The sequence below is a fragment of the Thermobia domestica genome, chromosome 5 (genome assembly GCF_964235325.1).
Source record: "Thermobia domestica chromosome 5, izTheDome1.hap1.1, whole genome shotgun sequence".
Lineage (NCBI taxonomy): Eukaryota > Metazoa > Arthropoda > Insecta > Zygentoma > Lepismatidae > Thermobia > Thermobia domestica.
In genome coordinates this window covers 188,954,217-188,973,915 of record NC_137458.1, presented here as the reverse complement: position 1 = coordinate 188,973,915, position 19,699 = coordinate 188,954,217, and positions in this window count along the sequence as shown.

Below are 19,699 nucleotides of genomic sequence, written 5' to 3'. Positions count from 1 at the left end.
ATATTATCACTAACTGATACTTGAAGAAAAATACTAGAACATTTATATTATACCCACTCACCTTCTGTGACTGGTAGAAGCGTCATTTCGGGCACACCTGCTCATCTTGTTAACATTCGGTGAAGCCATTCTGGAAATATCAATACAGAAGTTTCCATTAGAGGGCCGTCGAGTTCTAATGCCACTCATTTGTTTGTTTAAGGACAGTTCTACACCCTTTGACAATTGAAACTAAGTTTCAAAAAAAGAAATTAAATTACATGTATCCAAAGTAGTGGGTCACTTAGAGATCGATTTAATCTTTCATTTTTATCTTTTTTCATTCATTGTAGAATACTATTACGATGAAGTCAAGTGACATCTCTGCTAATGTTCTTATTTTAAGGCTATTTCTGACGTAGCGGATGGATATTACAAAAAGCTACAGAAGCTCGAGGATGCTTGTCCTATCGCAAGTGATCCATTAACTTGTCCATCATTTTAACGCGCTTTCTCTCTACTATACGTTATGAGCTCACCATGATATTAATTCTTTCTCACCTAAAGACTTCTTGATCCGCACGTCACTGGTTTTAAACTCGAATATTTCGAATTTCCAAGTCCTAAGGACAATATGTGCTGCCGTACTATTTCCATTTCAACCCAACCTCTCTCGTCGGTTGTCCTGGATGCAAAGTGATTCCCCTCGTTCTAATGCAAGTATCATGGCGGATTCTGATATCTGCAATTAGTCATACCATTATTTGTGAAGAAAGACACAGTCGGCAGCCTTGTAGATATGCCATATGAAAGTAATTTTTCAACAGATTTTTGAGTATTACAGCGTGTAAGTTGCAATTGAAAAGTTCTAATTTGACTACGCTTTTTATCAAATATTACTATGTCTGGCTAGTTGTAGTGCATGCTAACTATTTGCATTCGTTTTGATAAGAGAACAACACGTTTATCGACATCTCCTCTTAGTAAAATATCTGAATATTTCTGTAACTTGGTAATACAATATCTCTGAAAACAGTCTGAAGTATAGATCTAATACTTATCTGTGTGTTTCGACTTTCTTCTTGCCAATGTTAACGGCTCTTAGCTAGACTATGCAAGGAATGTACTCTAGGCAGTTTGCTATGTTATTCCGCTATATGCACCGAACATCTATGCAGAATTCTTAGGACGATTTGGTGCCTCTATTTTTGAAAAGGAATTTACTTGGTGATCTAGGATGGCACTGGTCAACGGCCATGCATATGCTCGCATACATACCAGGCCAAATGACAGTCTGATTCAGTGTTAGAGATGAGTACACTTCGTAAGCCTCAACTGCTGGCAATTAATCGGGTACATTTTGTGGAGTAGCTTTCTACTCTTGAATAGATACTTTTGAGTCGATAGACAGGACACGCAAGCTCTATTCACGTCAGAGACATAAGGTAGTGTTGAATTTAATATATAAGACTATAGAAATACTTCTTATTGATCATTCCGTCTCAGATATAAAAGGTGTCAAAAAGCTAATGCAGTTGGTGCACTTATCTGCTACAGAGGCGATGCTTAGCAAAACTTTACTGACCAGTGAGAAAACGTTTAGAAGATCTTGATGTTGAAATCCTCCAATAATCTTAATAAGAGTGTCCGATATGGCGGTCTGGAGTGCAAATTGGACCGTGAGAGTCAGAAAGACTTTAAGGTTCTATAGCCTGAAGATTAGTGTGATAGATACGTAGCGTTATCAATATAGTATCTTGATGAAGTGAGTCAAGGTTTCAAAAGACGCTCGAAACTTCTTATAGACGCAAGTATAACTTTCAGGCTAATCGAAAGTTAATATTTGTACTATTATTTTCTTTAAGCACCGAGACGAGCAAGTACTCAAACACTACTGGGCAGAATAAGAGGCCTTCTTGAGCGAAGTTCCAAGTGATATTATTATCGAACAGAGTTTAATGAAGGCCGCGAAATTTTCTCGGGATTAACTCAACGTGAGAAACAAATTTAGCAACATTAATCCTTCATTCCCAAATACTGTTACCTTAAAAGAAGTTCTAGAGTACTTTGGAAGGAAACAGTATATCATCTGAGCGGCACGCCTCCTTCCTTGTTTAAAAATATCTCAATGCGCAAAATTTTTAATTCGACTGCGCTGAGTATTGCAGTCTCTATTGTACAGTTTTAAAACGCACACGTAGAAGAAAGAGTTCTACAAGCAATGGTGTGGACTAGAAATGGCAACTCAAATCTGCTAAGCGCTATTTTCACCTTATATTTTATGGATTTAAATTACAATTACACACGGAAAGTGCCGAAAGACAAAAAAGAGCTTTCGGGAAATATCTGGAACGATCCAATTTAAATCAGCCATTGGAGCCACGGCAATTAAATCAAAGTTCTTGAGAAACTTGGTGATCAATACAAGACTCCTTCAAATGATGCAAACTGTTTCCGAAAGAGTAAAGGTAGATGCATATGGACAAGAATAATGGAAGATACTACAAACGGGAAATCTGTAGCTGTTGATGGGAATGATTCAGTACTTCTAAGAATCTTCATGAGCAGTTGCTGATTCTTCTGAGGCCAATACAAGCACAACTGAAAGGAAGTGCTACGAAATTATTAAATTTAAAGATACTTTAGCGTCATTAAATAATTGGTTTCACTTTTTTCATGATGCAGCAGACTGTGACACCACCTCAGCTATACTCAGCAGTGAATAGTTGGCAGTCTTCAATATCTTTCAATATATTCAAAAGAAGAAGAATTGTGAAAGTTAGTCAGAGTCTACAACCAACCGAAACTAAATCTGACAAAATGGTTAAGATTACACATTTCTTATTCGCCTGTATGGAGAAGGAAACATGTCCTACATGTTATAAGCCATATCAGGTATAACAAGGGAGCAGTTACAAACCTTTAATATAGCCATATTTTCCCCTACTAACACAGCAGCTGTTCAGCATTGAATTCGGCAGTCCCTCCAACTCCAGGAGCTAAATGGTTTAAGCATGAACCCAATCGAATGAGGTGTGTGTGTCAAAGAGGATTTGCGAATTCCAGGACCCACCAGCTACCATCAGCTCCAGCCGGCTAAGGTTACTAACCTATAAATAAGAAGTGACTGCAAGATAGAATTGTGGACGAGCCACATGTTAGTATAAAAGAGCAGATATGAAATATTGAAGGTTTTCTCCATTCTGCCAAGGGACTTCATGTACAAATATCACATCGGAAGACAATCTTATATAGATGATGACGAACAACAGCTGTTGAAAACCAATATGTCATTGACAATGGCTTAAATGTTGATCCAATCAGTTTTGATTATTATTTTGTAATAACGTCCCCGCCTTATATAGTAACGAAATGGACATGAAGACGATCTTGATGTAAATATAAAACAAGGTAAAAATCAAGGTATAACACATGAAGGTGGTTTATTGTATAGTTTACATATTTTGGAATACTTTAACACGTGCTTCTTTGGTACCCGAAGAGAAAACATACCCGTAGCAGGAAAAATCCAATTTAACGAGTTAAACCAATTCATTTAGATATCTCATTCGCGTACTACAGTACCATTCAATTGTACGTTAATAACAATTGTTTATTGTTTGATTGTTTATATGTTAAGATGTTCAACAGCAGATGATTCACTCCAACGATTCTGCCACCTGCCAGGACACTTATGATTATGTAACTGCCGTTTAAATTACGACTCTCCTGAAGGGAAGTAAAGTTTAACATTTTAATATAGAACGAAGTATGGATTTTCCGTACATGCAAAGACTCCATGTACATTTTATCCAAGATGATGTCGTAAGAATGAAAGCCCTACTACACGACGATCACAGTTGGTTTCAACATATTTGCCTAGGTTTAATACGACATAAGTATAATCAATGCTTACTGCTCACCACCTTGTTCCATTGCGACTGTACCGATTTACTTTTCAGACAGAAGCCCCCGAAGATGTTCAACAGCAGATGATTGACACAAAGGATTTTGCCATCTGCAAGGACACTAAACATTGTCTAACTACCGTTAAGTTTTCGAATCAAATAAAAAGAAGCAAAGTTTAACCCTCTTAATAAAGAAAGATGTTTCGATATGCGGTACATGCAAAGACTCCATGTACATTTTTATCCAAGTGGGGCGTAAGAATGAAAGCTCTACTACACGTCGATCCCTGTTGGTTTCAACTTATTGCCCTAGGTTTTATACGACATTAGGACAATCAATGCTTACTGATCAGCACCTTGATCATTTGCGACTTTACCAAGCTGCTTTTCAGACAGAAGGCCACAGAGCTTAACAATATTCCGTAGCAGTTATATTACACTTATGGTCGTAAGCTTGTAAAGGATTCACATGCAGGTTATTGGCCTGAAATTGTAATAGAAGTTTTTTAGGTAAATGAGAAGGTGGTTACCTGGTAGACCTAGGCCCGCTTCTCTTGGGCTGTGAGAAAAGTCCGGCCGATGAATTTATAAAGCTAACGGTTTAATGCACTGACTTGTCCTACAAATTAGTTATACAAGTCTGGTAAAAAAGGTGTGGAATACAGACATCAACAAAATTATCAATTGACAGAATTCTTTTTGTACTTAGTTTACATTGGGTGATTTTCAGATAAGAACACCTGAAAGATCTAAAATTTCTTAGGTTTACTTTCCACATCTTGGAGCGGAAGCCCTGAATTTTCTCCCTTAGTAATAATGTTCGAGTACTTGCCCGTCTCGGTGCCGAAAGAAAGTAATAGATACTGCTATTTACTTTCGATTCGCCTGAAAGTTAAACTTGCGTCTATAAAAAATTTCGAGGCGTCTTTTCAAACCTTGACTCACTTCAGCAAGGTGCTATATTGATAACGCTATGTATCTATCACACTAACCTTTAGGCTATAGAACGATAAAGTCTTTCTGACTCGCACGGTTCATCTTGCACTACAGACTGCCATAACGCACACTCTTATTAAGCTTATTGGAGGATTTCAATTTTTCGATGTTCTAAACGGTTTCTCACCAGTGAGCAATGTACTGGTAAACTTCCCCTCTGCACATTAGTGCAATACTTTATTAGCTTTTTAACACATTTCATACCTGAGACAGATTATCAACAAGATGTATTTCTGCTGACGTGAACAGACCTTGCGTGTCCATTTCATCGACTCAAGGGTCTCTTCTCAAGAGCAGAAATCTACTCCACAATATCTACCTGATTAATCGCCAACAGTTGTGGCTTACGAAGTACTTATCTCTAACACTGAACCAAACTGTCATTTGGCCTGGTATGTATGCGAGCATATTCATGGCCGTTGACCAGAGCCACTCTAGATCACCAAGTAAATTCCTTTACTAAAATAGAAGCACCTGATCGTCTGTAGAATTCTGCATAGATGATCGCATCATATAGCGGAGTATCACGGCATAGTGCCTAGAGTCCATTCTTTGCATAGTCCAGCTAAGAGCCTTTAACATTGGCAAGAAGAAAGTCGAAACACACAGATATTGTGCTTAGAACTATACTTTAGACTGTTTTTAGAGAATATTGTATTACCGACTTACAGAAACATTCAGATATTTTACTAAGAAGAGTTGTAGAGACACATGTTGTTCTCTTATCAACACGAATGCAAGCAGTTAGCATGCATACAATTTTCTGGGGATTAACTCAACGTGAGACCCAACGTTAGCAAAAGTATTCCGTCATTCCCAAATACTGTTACGATAACAAAAGTTCTCCAGGACTTTTGTGGGCATCAGTTTATCGTCAGTACGAAACGTTGAGCTAATGACACCTTCCGTGTGTGATAATAATTCAAAGCGCAAGAATATCAATTTGACTACGGTGAATAATGCTGAGTCTCTGTTATCATGTGTATTACACCCACACGTAGATGGAAGAGCACTTCTACTCGCAATGGTGTGGACTGAAAATGGCCAGTCAAATCTGCGTTAATTACGTATATAAATTATGTTAAGCGCTATTTTCACCATATATTTTTTGGACATAAATTACAATTAGACACGGAAATTGTCGAAAGACAAAAAAAAACTTTCCTGAAATATCTCAACGATCAAATTTAGTTGTGCCATTGAAGCCGCGAAAAGTCAATCACGGTTCTTCAGAAACTTGGAGATCAATACTAGACGGCTTCAAATGATGCAAGCAGTTTTCGAAGGGTTGAAGGTAGCTGTATATGGACAAGAATAATGGAAGAAACTACGAACGGGAAATTTGTAGCTGTTGGTGGATCTGAATCAGTTCTTTTAAGAATCTTGGTTGAATTCTTCATGAGCAGTAGCTGATTCTTTTAAGGCCACATGGAAGCAGAACCGAAATCATTAAATTTATGGAATCTTGCGCATCATTAAAAGAGTGCTTTCACTTTTTTCATGATGCAACAGGCTGTGACGACCTCAGCTATACTCAGGAGAGAATAGTTGCTGTCTTCAAGATCCTTCAAAAAGAAAAAGAATTGTGCAAGTTAGAGTATTCAAGCAACCTAATCTCAATCCCGAAACAATGGTCAAAATTAGATATTTCTTATCCGCCTGTATGGAGAAGGAAACATGTCCTTCTTGGTATAAGTCTATCAGGTATATCAAAAAAGTAGTTACAAAGCTTCAATATGGCCACTTTTTCCATTACTAGCACGGCAGGTGCGTAGCATTGAATTCGGAATTACCTCCAGCTTCAAAAGCGAATTTTTCTAAGCATGAACCCAATCGAATGAGGTAGGTGTGTGAAAGGGGATATGCGAATTCCAGGACCCTCACAGCTACCATCCGCTCCAGCCGGATAAGCTTACTCATCTGTAGATAAAAAGTGATTGATTGATAGGATTGTGAACGAGCCACATGTAAGTGTTGCTTACTCATCTGTAGATAAAAAGTATCTGCATCTGTTTTCTGCATTCTGCCAAGGGACATCATTTACAAATGGAAGATCAGAACACAATCTGATTTAGATGATGATGAACTACAGCTGTAGAAAGCCAATATGTCATTGACAACGCCTTAATTGCTGATCCAATCAGTTATGTTTATTGCTTTGTAATAACGTCCCAGCCTTATAGAACTAATAAAATGGACATGAAGACGATCTTGATGAAACTTTAAGTGAAGGTGTAAGGACAAGGTTTAAAATATGAAGGTAGTTTATTGTTCTGTTCACATATTTTGGAATCTTTTAACACGAGCTGCTTTGGAACCCGAAGAGAAAACGAAACCGTAGCAGGACACATTTTAGGTAACGACCAAAAACCAATTCATTTAGATATCACATTACAGTACTACAGTATCATTCAATTGTACGTTTATAACAATTGTTTGTTGTTTGATTGTTTATATGTTAAGATGTTCAACAGCAGATGATTCACTCCAAGGATTCTGCCACCTGCCAGGACACTTATGATTATGTAACTGCCGTTTAAATTACGACTCTCCTGAAGGGAAGTAAAGTTTAACATTTTAATATAGAACGAAGTATGGATTTTCCGTACATGCAAAGACTCCATGTACATTTTATCCAAGATGATGTCGTAAGAATGAAAGCTCTACTACACGACGATCACAGTTGGTTTCAACATATTTGCCTAGGTTTAATACGACATAAGTATAATCAATGCTTACTGCTCACCACCTTGTTCCATTGCGACTGTACCGACCTACTTTTCAGACAGAAGCCCCCGAAGCTTAACAATTTTTTGTAACAGTTATACTAACTAGACTTATAGTCGTAAGCGTGTAAAGGATTCAAATGCAAGTAATTGGCCTGAAAATCTAGTAGGAGATAATTAGGTAAATAGGTGCGTGATAACCGTGTAGAATCAGGCCCGCTTCTCTTAGCTTGTGAGACAATTCCGGAGAATGAATTACTAAAGCTAGCGGTAATTAGCTTGTGAGACAATTACTTAGGTTACATTGGGAGATTTTCGTCAAGTACACCTGAAAGATATAAGACTTCCTATGCTTGCTTTCGACATGTTGGATCAGAAACCTTGATTTTTCTCCCTTAGTAATAGTGTTCGATTACTTGCTCATTTCGGTGCCCAAAGTAAGTAATAGAGATTGCGAAAAACTTTCGATTAAGTTGAAAGTTAAACTTGCGTCTATAAAAAAATTCGAGGCGTCTTTTGCAACCTTCACTCACTTCATCAAGATGCTATATTGATAACCCTACGTATCCATCACACTAATCTTTTAGCTATAGGACCTTAAAGTCTTTCTCGCTCGCGCGGTTGATCTTGCACTACAGACTGCCATATCGCACACTCTTATTAAGCTTATTGAAGGATTTAAAATTCTTAATCTTCTCAACATTTTCTCACCGGGAAGTAAATTCTGGTAAGCTTCCGCTCTGTAGCAGAATAGTGCACCAACCATATTAGCTTTTCGACACCTTACATATCTGATACGGAATGATCAATAAGAATAATATCTGTAATCTAATTTATTAAATTCAACACTAGCTGAACTCGCTGACGTGATTGGGGCTTCCGTGTCCTGCCACCGATTGAAAGTTGTTTTCTCAAGAACAGAAAGTTACTCCACAAAATGTACATGATTAATAGCAAGCATCTGAGGCTTACGAAGTGTTCTCATCTCTAACGCTGAACCAGACTGTGACTTGGCCTGGTATGTATGGAAGCATATCCATGGCCGTTGACCAGAGCCACCCTAGATCACCAAATAAATTCCTTTACAAAATAGAAGCACCAAATCGTTTGTAGATTTCTGCTTAGGTGTTCGCTGCATATAGCGGAATACCATGGGAAACTGCCTAGAGTACATTCCTTAGTAGAGCCGTTAACATTGGCAAGAAGAAAGTCGAAATCACAGATATGTCCTTAGATCTATACATCAGACTGTATTTATAAAACATACTAATTCTAAGATACCGAAACGTTCAGATAACATTTGACTAAGAGGAGATGTCGAGATATCTGTTGTTGTCTTATCAAAACGAATGCAAGCAGTTAGCAAGCATACACTACAACCAACCAGACATAGTAATATTTGATAAGAAGCGAAGTGAGATTAGGATTTTTCAATTTCAACTCACACGCTGAAATAGACTAATGTGTTGATTTATAACATTCATATAGCAGAAGAAATAAGATTTATCTACAAGGCTTCCGAATGTGGCTTTCTGCAGAAATAATGGTAATACTAATTGTAGATATAAAGATGAATTTAGATAAAAAGATAATATCAGTACATGTCGAGATCCGGCATGATACTTGCATTAGAACGAGTGGAATCAGTTTGAAGCAGTATAATCGACGTGAGAAGGTGGGTTCAAATGGGAAATGTACATCAGCACTTATTGTCCTTAGGACTTGCAAATTCGAAATATTCGAGTTTAAAACCAGTGACGTGCGGAAAAAGAAGTCTTTAGGTGAGAAAGACTGAATATCACGGTGAGCTCATAAGGTATAGTAAGAAAACGCGTTAAAATCATGGACAAGTTGATAGGTCACTTGCGATGGGACAAGCATCCCTGACCTTGTGAAGCTTTTTGTAATATGGATCTACTACGACAGAAATTTCCTTAAAATGAGAACATTAGCAGAGATGTCACTTGACTTCATTGTAATAGTATTCTACAATTTCTGAAAAGAGATATTAATGAGATTAAATGGATCTCGAAGTGATGCGGTGATTGAAGTAATAATTTTGAGATTGGACGGGGATGTTCGTTTTTTAAGTAGTGGTTTAGACTGGAACAAACGTGTCAATATTTCGAGGGTTCTATTTCGAGGGTTCTATTTCAAGGTGTCCGGTAATGCTAAAGGACTTATGTCGGCTTATGTCTTTCTTAGAATGCTGTGAAATTTAGAAGTCAGCAGTGGACATCGGTATGTATTCCTTAATTCCTATTGGCTTCCAGAAGTAAACAAATTCAACATTGAATCCGGGGCCGTAGGATCTTGTGTTGTGTACATAGCTTTCAAAAACGAAGCAGTAGTGCTTTTAGAGCTCCTTTAATCACATTATGTAGTGGCGTACCATTTAAAAACCATGGATTTAATTCTCTATTAAATAAGACGAGAGTATCACAGACGTATAGCCTTGGGAACGAACAGCGGTTTGTTTTAGGTGGGCCCTTGGGATTGAAAAATTTTGTGATATCAAATGTAAAAAACATAAGTATTAATTTATGAATGATAATTAAGCAATTGCTATACTTCCCGTTTATATGCAACTACAATACTATTAGAGAGTGATTCCTGCTGAAGAAATCTACTTAGGACTCACAACGCTCTCACCTTTTTCTTTATTCTTAACCTGATAGAAACGGTTTATTCCAAAGAGTTGTGTTCCTACGAATGTATTACTTAAAGAAATTATCCAGTGTGTTAACACTAGAGGCTATCAAATGTGCGTTTAAATAGCGTCCTTGCTGCTCACTAGGACTTACATACATAGTTGTTTAGGATTCACTAGTTTCCGGTCTATCATTAATAATATTTTCCCGATTGTACCCTAAAAAACTTGCTATGGAACGCATTACATTCTAACCTGCAAGGCAGCCTTCCTTTGGGCCTGAAACCTGTCATCTGATCGGTGAGAAAAATAAAGAATCAATTTTACTTCTTTTGAGATCTTCTCTTACACGGTTAGGTGGAAATATTTACGGTATAATCATTTCTGTGTTCCGCTACCAACTTAGTAACACTGGTCATCATCACAAAGCAACGAAACTCTGGGCTAATCAAATAATCTTTTCATATAAGCTCACTGTATGCTAAGTACCACACCTTTTATAGAGCAGAAAAAGTCATTTATTTCAAATACCCCTTGATGAAAGTTTTCCATATCCAAGTTTTTGATTGAAAAAGTATTCTTATATCACGGTACTTTTGTCTGAAGAGAATATGGTCTCACATTTCTTCATTCTGACATCTAACTTTTCTATAACGCTATACACTCATGTTCTTGGTGTGTCTATGCCGTCTTACTCGGAAGATTTAATCTAGTAATCACTCAGGTCTCGCGTCTCGATTTCCTATTCTCAAACAACCTTTGGATAGCTATTCATCTTGTGAAAGCTTCGCCACAACGATTGTGTAATGGTGAGATACAGACCTCTTCTTTTGATATAAGCTGTGTAATCCCTCTGTATTTCTTCAATATTTCAAAATCAACTACTAAATATTCTACACTTCTGCATACAGTAAATGACTACAAGAAAAGTAAACAAAGCACTTCTGTAGTAATTTCTTTCTTTGATCAACATTTGGTTGATCCCTCTTTCTCACTTCTCAGGTATGATGTCCAGTCTATATATAGTGTGCAACAGACACTCAAAACACCTTATCCAGTAATGCAGACTTGACATCCCGAATTCAAACATTGTTGTGTCAGGTGGTTGTGCTGTAGTTTTGTGTGGATCGTTCATTTGCATGGAAGATGCACCGCAGATGTAACATCGTTAATATGATTTTTTGTGATATCACTACAGACCACTTCTACAATTGTCAGCATTAATATGTGTTTAACTACTATTTGATGATCATTGTAAGTGATAGTTGTTGGTGAGAGAGCTTGTTTGTGCTGTTGTATCTTAGTTGCTTCTGAACGTCTTAATTCTGCTGTTTCTTTCTTGAACAGTAGCTTGATTGGCCGACAATAGCGTATTGGCAATGGCCGTGGATTATGCCAGAGTGTCTCTTAACCATATTGTAAGTTTAGAGACAGTAACGAAATAACAAACAAATATGTATATTCATGTATATCGTCTTCTGTATCTGAACTATACCATTGTTTGTATGCGCTCTGACCTGACGCGCCATCACAAACACCATTTGAAGAACATGGTCATTTCAACTTCCTGATTGATCTCTCGCAGTATAGTACTGTTTCTGGTGATCAACCGCTCGACAGTATGATCAAGTAACGCTTGCAGCTGCACTTCCGCATATACGTCTGCGATAATATAGGCTGGGTAGCACGCTTTCTTTGCCTCTAACAGTTTATAGTATGTCGAATAGATATTTGCATTGTGAACTTTCGCCCGGTTACGAACTAACTGGTGTTTCCTTGTCAATTTCGCGTCAACATATAATGCTAATGCCTCATCGTTTGTAATCTTAATTGGTACTGTCGTCTCTGGACTCTTGTACGCCTGTTTGATTCGTGATCCCTCCTCTGTGACACATCAATCTCTTTCACAATATAAAAAGCATCACGTTCTTCTTTTGCACGTAAACCCATGTGGGCTGCATACACTAACTCTTCAGTTGTCGATATTGTACTAACTCCTGCAACCGTCTTCTCTTTGCTTTCTCACTTGCTTCTTCAAACAGTTCTTTTAGACGCCCTACAGGTGTTCTCGGTGTCACACCTATACAAAATGATCCTGGTCGTCGTAATGTCGCTGCATTCCGTACGTTTGCAGTAAACTCCACTGTACTGTCAAGCCACTTACCATCTTTGATTACAAAGTTATTCATTGCACGATGACATTTTTGCCATTTCTCTTTGACATGTATACAAAAACTATCTGTACCCTTTCTGACGCACTCTGCTAAATCCTCATCAAAGTTTTGTAACCTTAATTTGTCCATTACACAGGTGTAAACACTATTGGTTCTCTTGCAGCTATTGGGTTCACCTCTCCATGCGTCGAAGAACTCTCGTTGTGTCATCGTACACTCCATTTTTGAAAGTACAAGAAGCAACAATTATGCAAACATTTGCACGTCATAGTTATTATGCACCCGCTACAATCATTACTCTACACATCTATAGTCATTAGAACCTGGAAACTGGTGGAGAATTGTTTTTACGCGTCAATTAATTAACTTATTCCTAAGTACAGTATACGTTCTTATTCGCTAGTGTTTCCCATCACGCCATAGCCCACCCAAAAAACCACGGCACTCCTCATTCACGTCACATGCACGTCATACCTTCATCTATAGTTGTCACACTATATTCCTGGCATTGACCAACCGCTGTCTGTGTTATATGCTGCAGCCGTAAGGTCTAGCACGGAAACTGTCGATCAGCTGATTCTGCATTGCATACAATTAATCTTGTGCGTCGGATCCGACATACTTCCCCATGTGTAATTTGGCACTTAGTGGTCCTTTCCCACCGCTTCGGACCTTGCCCGAAGAATTCCCATCGTTTTCTCACTATTTCTCAGAACTCGGTTTTTTATATTTTGTCCAGGTAGACCATTGAGGCCACGACAATTCAATCACACTTCTTGAGAAACTTGGAGTTCAATACAAGACGGCTTCATGTGATGCAATCAGTTTTCAAAGGAGTAAAGGTAGCTGTATATGGAGAAGAATAATGCAAGAAACTACAAACTGGAAATCTGTAGCTGTTGATGGGTTTTAGTTGGATCTTTTAAGAATCTTACTAAAAGACTTCATGAGGAGTTACAAAGCTCCAGAGAATTTTAAAAAAAGTTACAAAGCTTCAATATGGCCACATTTCCCCCTGCTAAAACGGCAGCTGTTCAGCATTCAATTCGGAAGTCTCTCCAACTCCAGGAGCGAAATTGTCAAACATGAACCCCATCGAATGAGGTTGGTGTGTAAAAGAGGATATTCGAATTCCAGAATACACACAGCCGGCTAATGTTACTTACCTTTAAATAACAAGTGACTGCAAGATATGAACGAGTCACCTGTTAGTATAAAAGAGCAGATAAGAAATATTGAACGTTTTCTCAATTTTGCCAAGGGACTTAATGTACAAATGGCAGATTGAAAGACAATCTTATATAGATGGAGTCGAACAAAGCTGTTGGAAACCATTATGTCGTTCACAATTGCTTAATTGTTGATCCAATCAGTTATGATTATTATTTTGAAATAACGTTTCCGTCTTATAGACCTAACAAAATGGACATGAAGACGATCTTGATGTAACTTTAAAAGAAGGTATAAAGCATAAAGGTGGTTTATTGTTTAGTTTACATGTTTTGGAATTTGCGTAACTGCCGTTTAGTTTTCGACTCTCTTAAAAAGAAGTCAAGTTTAACACTCTTAATAGAGAACGATGTTTGGATATTCCGTACATGCAAAGAATCAATGTACATTTTTATCCAGACCGGGTCGTAAGAATGAAACCTCTACTACACGTCCATCGGAGTTGATTTCGACTTACTGCCCTAGGTTTTATACGACATTAGGATATATAATGCTTACTGCTCAGCACCTTGTTCCTTTGCGACTGTACCAACCTACTTTTCAGACAGAAGCCCACGAATCTTAACAATTTTCTGTAACAGTTATACTAGACTTATAGTCGTAAGCTTGTAAAGGATTCAAATGCAGGTTATTGGCCGGAAAATCTAATGGGAGATCCTTAGGTAATTAGGTACGTGATTACCTTGTAGAGCGAGACCCGCTTCTCTTCGCCTGTGAAACAAGTCCGACCGATGAATTACTAAAGCTAGCGGTGTAAATCACTGATTCGCAATACAAAGATGTTATAGAGGTCTGGTAGAACAGGTGTATAACAGAGACAGCAAGAAAGTAATCAATTGACAGATTTTTTTTTATTAGGTAACATTGGAAGTTTTTCAGTTGTCAGCTGAAAGATATAAAACTTCCTAGACTCACTTCCCACATCTTGCACCAGAAGCCCTGTAATTCCCCTCTTGGGAATAGTGTCCGATAACTTGTTCGTCCCGCTGCCCAAGGAAAGTGAAAGAGACTGCGATAATTTTTCTATTAGCCAGAAAGTTAAACTGGAGTTTATAAAAAATATCGAGGCGTCTTTTCCAAGCTTGACTCACTTCAAAAGATTCTATATTTATAACTACAGTTTAGTTTTCGAATCTCCTATAAAGAAGCAAAATTTAAGTCTCTTAATAAAGAACGATGTTTCGATATGCGTTACATGCAAAGACCTCATGTACACTTTCATCCAATAGGAGGCGTAAGAATCAAACCTCTACAACATGTCGATCCCAGTTGGTTTATACTTATTCTCTAGCTTTTATAGGCTATAAGTGAATCAATGGATACTTCTCAGCACCTTGATCCTTTGCCATTGTACCAAGCTGCTTTTGAGACAGAAGCTCACGAAGCTCAACAATATTCCGTAACAGTTATATTACACCTGTGGTCGTAAGCTTGTAAAGGATTCACATGCAGGTTATTGGCCTGAAACTCTAATAGGTTTTTTTTTTAGGTAATAAGGAACGTGATTCTATTGTAGACCCAGGGTCGCTTCTGTTGGCCTCTGAGAAAAGGCCGGCCGATGAACTTATAAAGCTGATGAACTGATAAACAGATGAGCACAAAAGTCCTGTAGAACTTCTGTTATCGTAACATTATTTAGGAATGAAGGATTAATGTTGCTAACGTTGTGTCTGAAGTTGAGATAATCCCCGAGAAAATTTCGTGCCCTAAATTAAGCACTGTTCCATAATCATATCTCTTGGAACTTCGCTTAAGAATGCCTCCTTTCCTGCGAATTGTGAATGTTCCTTGAGTTGTTAATTTCTTGTATACTCTGATACCTTATTTGCTACGAGGGCTCCCATCTGTTGAGTATAGTGGTGTGCAAATTTTCCATAGAAAATATGACCAGCTGCGTGAGAAAACGGAAGCATTAATTTAATTGCCTTCAAATGAAGTTTGTAGTCCCATGTTCCATCTTGTCCCTTTCGATAGAATTGCAATACGATTATGACCTTCTCTATATACTGCAGCCAAAGTTAACGGTTCGGAAAATATCACCATCTTAATTTCGGTGTTTTGTAAAATTCTTTCTGTCATGCAAATTCATTTTCTTTTAAATGTTGCATATTGATATCCTCATCCAGACGTAGTTGTATAAGATCGCAGATCCTAGATTTTGTCATCTCCTCGGACAGTTGTAAATGTCTTCAAAACCACACGTAGAGATCCCCGAACAATGTCTAGAAGTGAGTTATCAATGATCTTAACTAAGCATGGCCATTCTAAATTTTCACTAAAATTTACATAGTGTAGAGGTTACACCAAAGTTCTATACTATTTCCTGACATAATGAATCGTTACAGATATTTCCCGAAAGCTCATTTTTGTCTTTCGGCACTTTCCGTGTCTAATTGTAATTTAAATCCATAAAATGCAGGTTGAAAATACGCTTAACATAATTTATAAACGTACTTAACGCAAATTTGACTTGCCATTTTTAGTCCACGCCATTGCGTGCAGGACTCTTCCTTCTATGTGTGGGATTAGAACACAACACAACAGAGACTGTGCAATATTCACTGCATTCGAACTTATATTCTTGCGCATTGAGATATTTTCACACAAGAATTAACTCAACGTGTCGCTCAGGTGATAAACTGTTTCCTTCAAAAGTACTGTACAACTTCTTTTATCGTATCAGTATTAGGGAATGAAGGATTAATCTTGCTAACGTTGTGTCTGACGTTGAGTTACTCCCCACGAATATTTCGTGGTCTTCTTTAAGCACTCTTGGATAATCGTATGAGTTGGACCTTCGTTTAAGAAGTTCTCTTTTTTTTTTTGCGAATTGTGAATGTTTCTTGAGTGGAAAATTTATTTTAATCCTCTAATACTGTCCTGTCCTCCTGGTATAAGCCATATCAGATATAACAAGGAAGTAGTTAAAACCCTCAATATAGCCTCTTTTCCAATTTCTAACACAGCAGCTGTGCAGCATTCAATTCGGAAGTACCTCGAACTTCAGGAGTGAAATGGTCTAAGCATGAACCCAATGGAACGAGGTTGATGTGTGAAAAAGGATATGCGAATTCCTGTACCCACACAGCTACCATCAGCTCCAGCCAGATAAGCTTACTTACCTGTAGATAAAAAGTGACAGAACGATAGGATTGTGAACGAGCCACATGTTAGTGTAAAAGAGCCGATATGAAGTATTCAGGGTTTTGTGTATTCTGCCAAGAGAGTTCATGTAGAAATGGCAGAATAGAAGAAAATCTGATATAGATGATTAGGATCAACAACAGTAGAAAATCATCATGTCATTGACAACGGCTTAATTCTTGATGGAATCAGTTATGATTATTATTTTGTGTTAACGTCAACGCCTTATAGATCCAACAAAATGGACATGAAGTTGATCTTGATGTAACTTTAAATGAAGGTATAAAAACAAGGTATAAAACATGGTGGTTTATTGTTCTGTTTACATTCTTTGGAATTCTTTAACTTGAGAACCTTATATGCCGGCTTTTATCCTTACTCACTTTCCACATCTTGGAGCAGAAGCCATGAATTTTCTCCCTTAGTAATAGTGTTCGAGTACTTGCTCGTCTCGGTGCCCAAAGAAATACTGCGTAATAACACACGTAATAAGACATGTGTTGTTCTCATATCAAAACGAATGCAAGCAGTTAGCATGCACTACAACCAACCAGACATAGTAATATTTGATAAGAAGCGTACTGAGATTAGCAGTTTTCAATCACAACTTACACGCTGTAATACTCAAAAAATTTGTTGTAAAATTACCTACATATGGCAAGAGATTTAGGATTTACTTACAAGACTGCCGACTGTTGCTTTCTGCAGAAATAATGGTATTACTAATTGTAGATATCAGGATGCATTTAGAAAAAAAGATAATAACAGTAGATGTCGAGATGCCCCATGATACATTCATTAGAACGAGTGGAATCAGTTTGCATGCAGTACAACCGACGAGAGCGGGCGTGTTGAAATGGGAAAAGTACGGAAGCTCATATTGTCCTTAGGACATACAAAGTCGAAATATTCGAGTTCAAAGCCAGTGACGTACTGAACAAGAAGTCTTTAGCTTAGAAGGAATTAATATCACGGTGAGCTCCTAAGGTATAGTAAAGAGAAAGCGCGTTAAACTGATGTTCAAGTTGATGGGTCACTTGCGATAGGACAGTCATCCCCGAGCTTGTGAAGCTTTTTGAAATATCCATCCACAACGACAGAAATCGCCTTAATGAGAACATTAGTTGAGATGTCACTTGACATCATTGTAAAGGTTATCTACAATGTCTGAAAACAGATATTAAGAAATTAAATCGAACTCCAAGTCATGCGGTGATTGAAGAAATAACTTTGAGGATGGACAGGGATGTTCGATTTTTATTTAGTGGTTTAGAGTGCAACAGGCGTGCCAATAATTCGAGGGTCCTGTTTGGAAGTGTCCGGTAAGGCTAAACGCCTTATGCCGGCCTATGTCCTACTTACAATGCTGTGAAAATTAGAAGTCAGCAGTGGACATCGGCATCTATTCCTTAATTCCTATTGGTTTACAGCTAGTAAAGGAATTTAACAACGAATCTGAGGACGTAGGATCTTGTGTATCTAACTCTCAAAAACGAAGCAGTAGTTCTTTTAGAGCTCCTTAACTTACATTATGCAATGGCGTACCATTTAAAAAATCGTGGATTTACTTCTTCCTTTAATAAGACGTGGGTATCACAGAACGAACAGCGGTTTGTTTTAGGTGCGCCCTTGGGATTGAAAAATGTGAGATCAAATGTAAAAATTTAAGTATTAATTTATCAATGATAATCAAGGAATTGCTATACTTTTCTTTTATATGTAAGTACATTACTTTTTGAGAGTGCTTCCTGCGAAGAAATCTACTTAGGACTCATAATCTTTTTCTTAATTGTTAGTCTGATAGAAATGGTTTAATCCAAAGAATTCTGTTCTTATGGATATATTATTTAAAGAAAGTCTCCTCTGTGTTAACACTCGAGGCTATCTAATATGGGTTTAATTAGCGTCGTTTGTGTTCACTAGGACTTAGATACAGAGTTGTGTAGGATTCGCTAGGTTCCGGTCTATCATTAATAATATTTTCCCGATTGTATCCTGTAAAACAAGCTATCGAACCCATTATATTCTAACCTCCAAAGCAGCCTTGCTTTGGGTCTGAGACCGGTGATTTGATCGATGAGAAATATGAAGAATTGATTTTAGGATCTGTTGTGATCTTCCCTTAGACGGTTACGTGGAAAATGTTTACCGTACACTCAGTCCTGAGTTCGCTACCAACTTAGTATCGTCTCCTCCGAGGGATGTAAATGTTTACATAACCACATGTAGAGTTCCCGGAGCAAAGTCTAAAAGTGAGTTCTCAATGATCTTGAGTAGGCATGGCGTTATGAGTCCTAAGTATATTTCTTCAGCAGGAAGCACTCTCAAAAAGTAATGTAGGTACATATAAACGGGAACTATAGTAATTGCTTGATTATCATTGAAAAATTAATACTTATATATTTACATTTGGTATCACATTTTTCAATCCCAGGGGCACACCTTACAAACCGCTGTTCGTTCTTTGATACCCTCGTCTTATTAAATGGAGAAGTAAATCCACGGTTTCTTATATGGTACGCCCTTGCATAATGTGAGTTAAGTAGCTATAAAATCACTACTGCTTCGTTTTTAACACCTAAATACACAACACAAGATACTACGGCCTCCGATTCATTGTTGAGTTTCTTTACTAGCTCTAAGCCAATAGGAATTAATGAATACATGGTGACGTCCACTGCTGATTTCTAAATTTCACACCATTTTTAGAAAGACATAAGCCGCTATAAGCCCTTTAGCCTTACCGAACACCTCGAAATAGAACCCTCGAATTATTGGCACGCTTGTTGCACCCTAAACCACTAAATAAAAATCGAACATCTCCGTCCAACTTAAAAATTATTTTTTTAATCACCGCATCACTTAGAGATCCATTTAATCCGGCAATTCCCA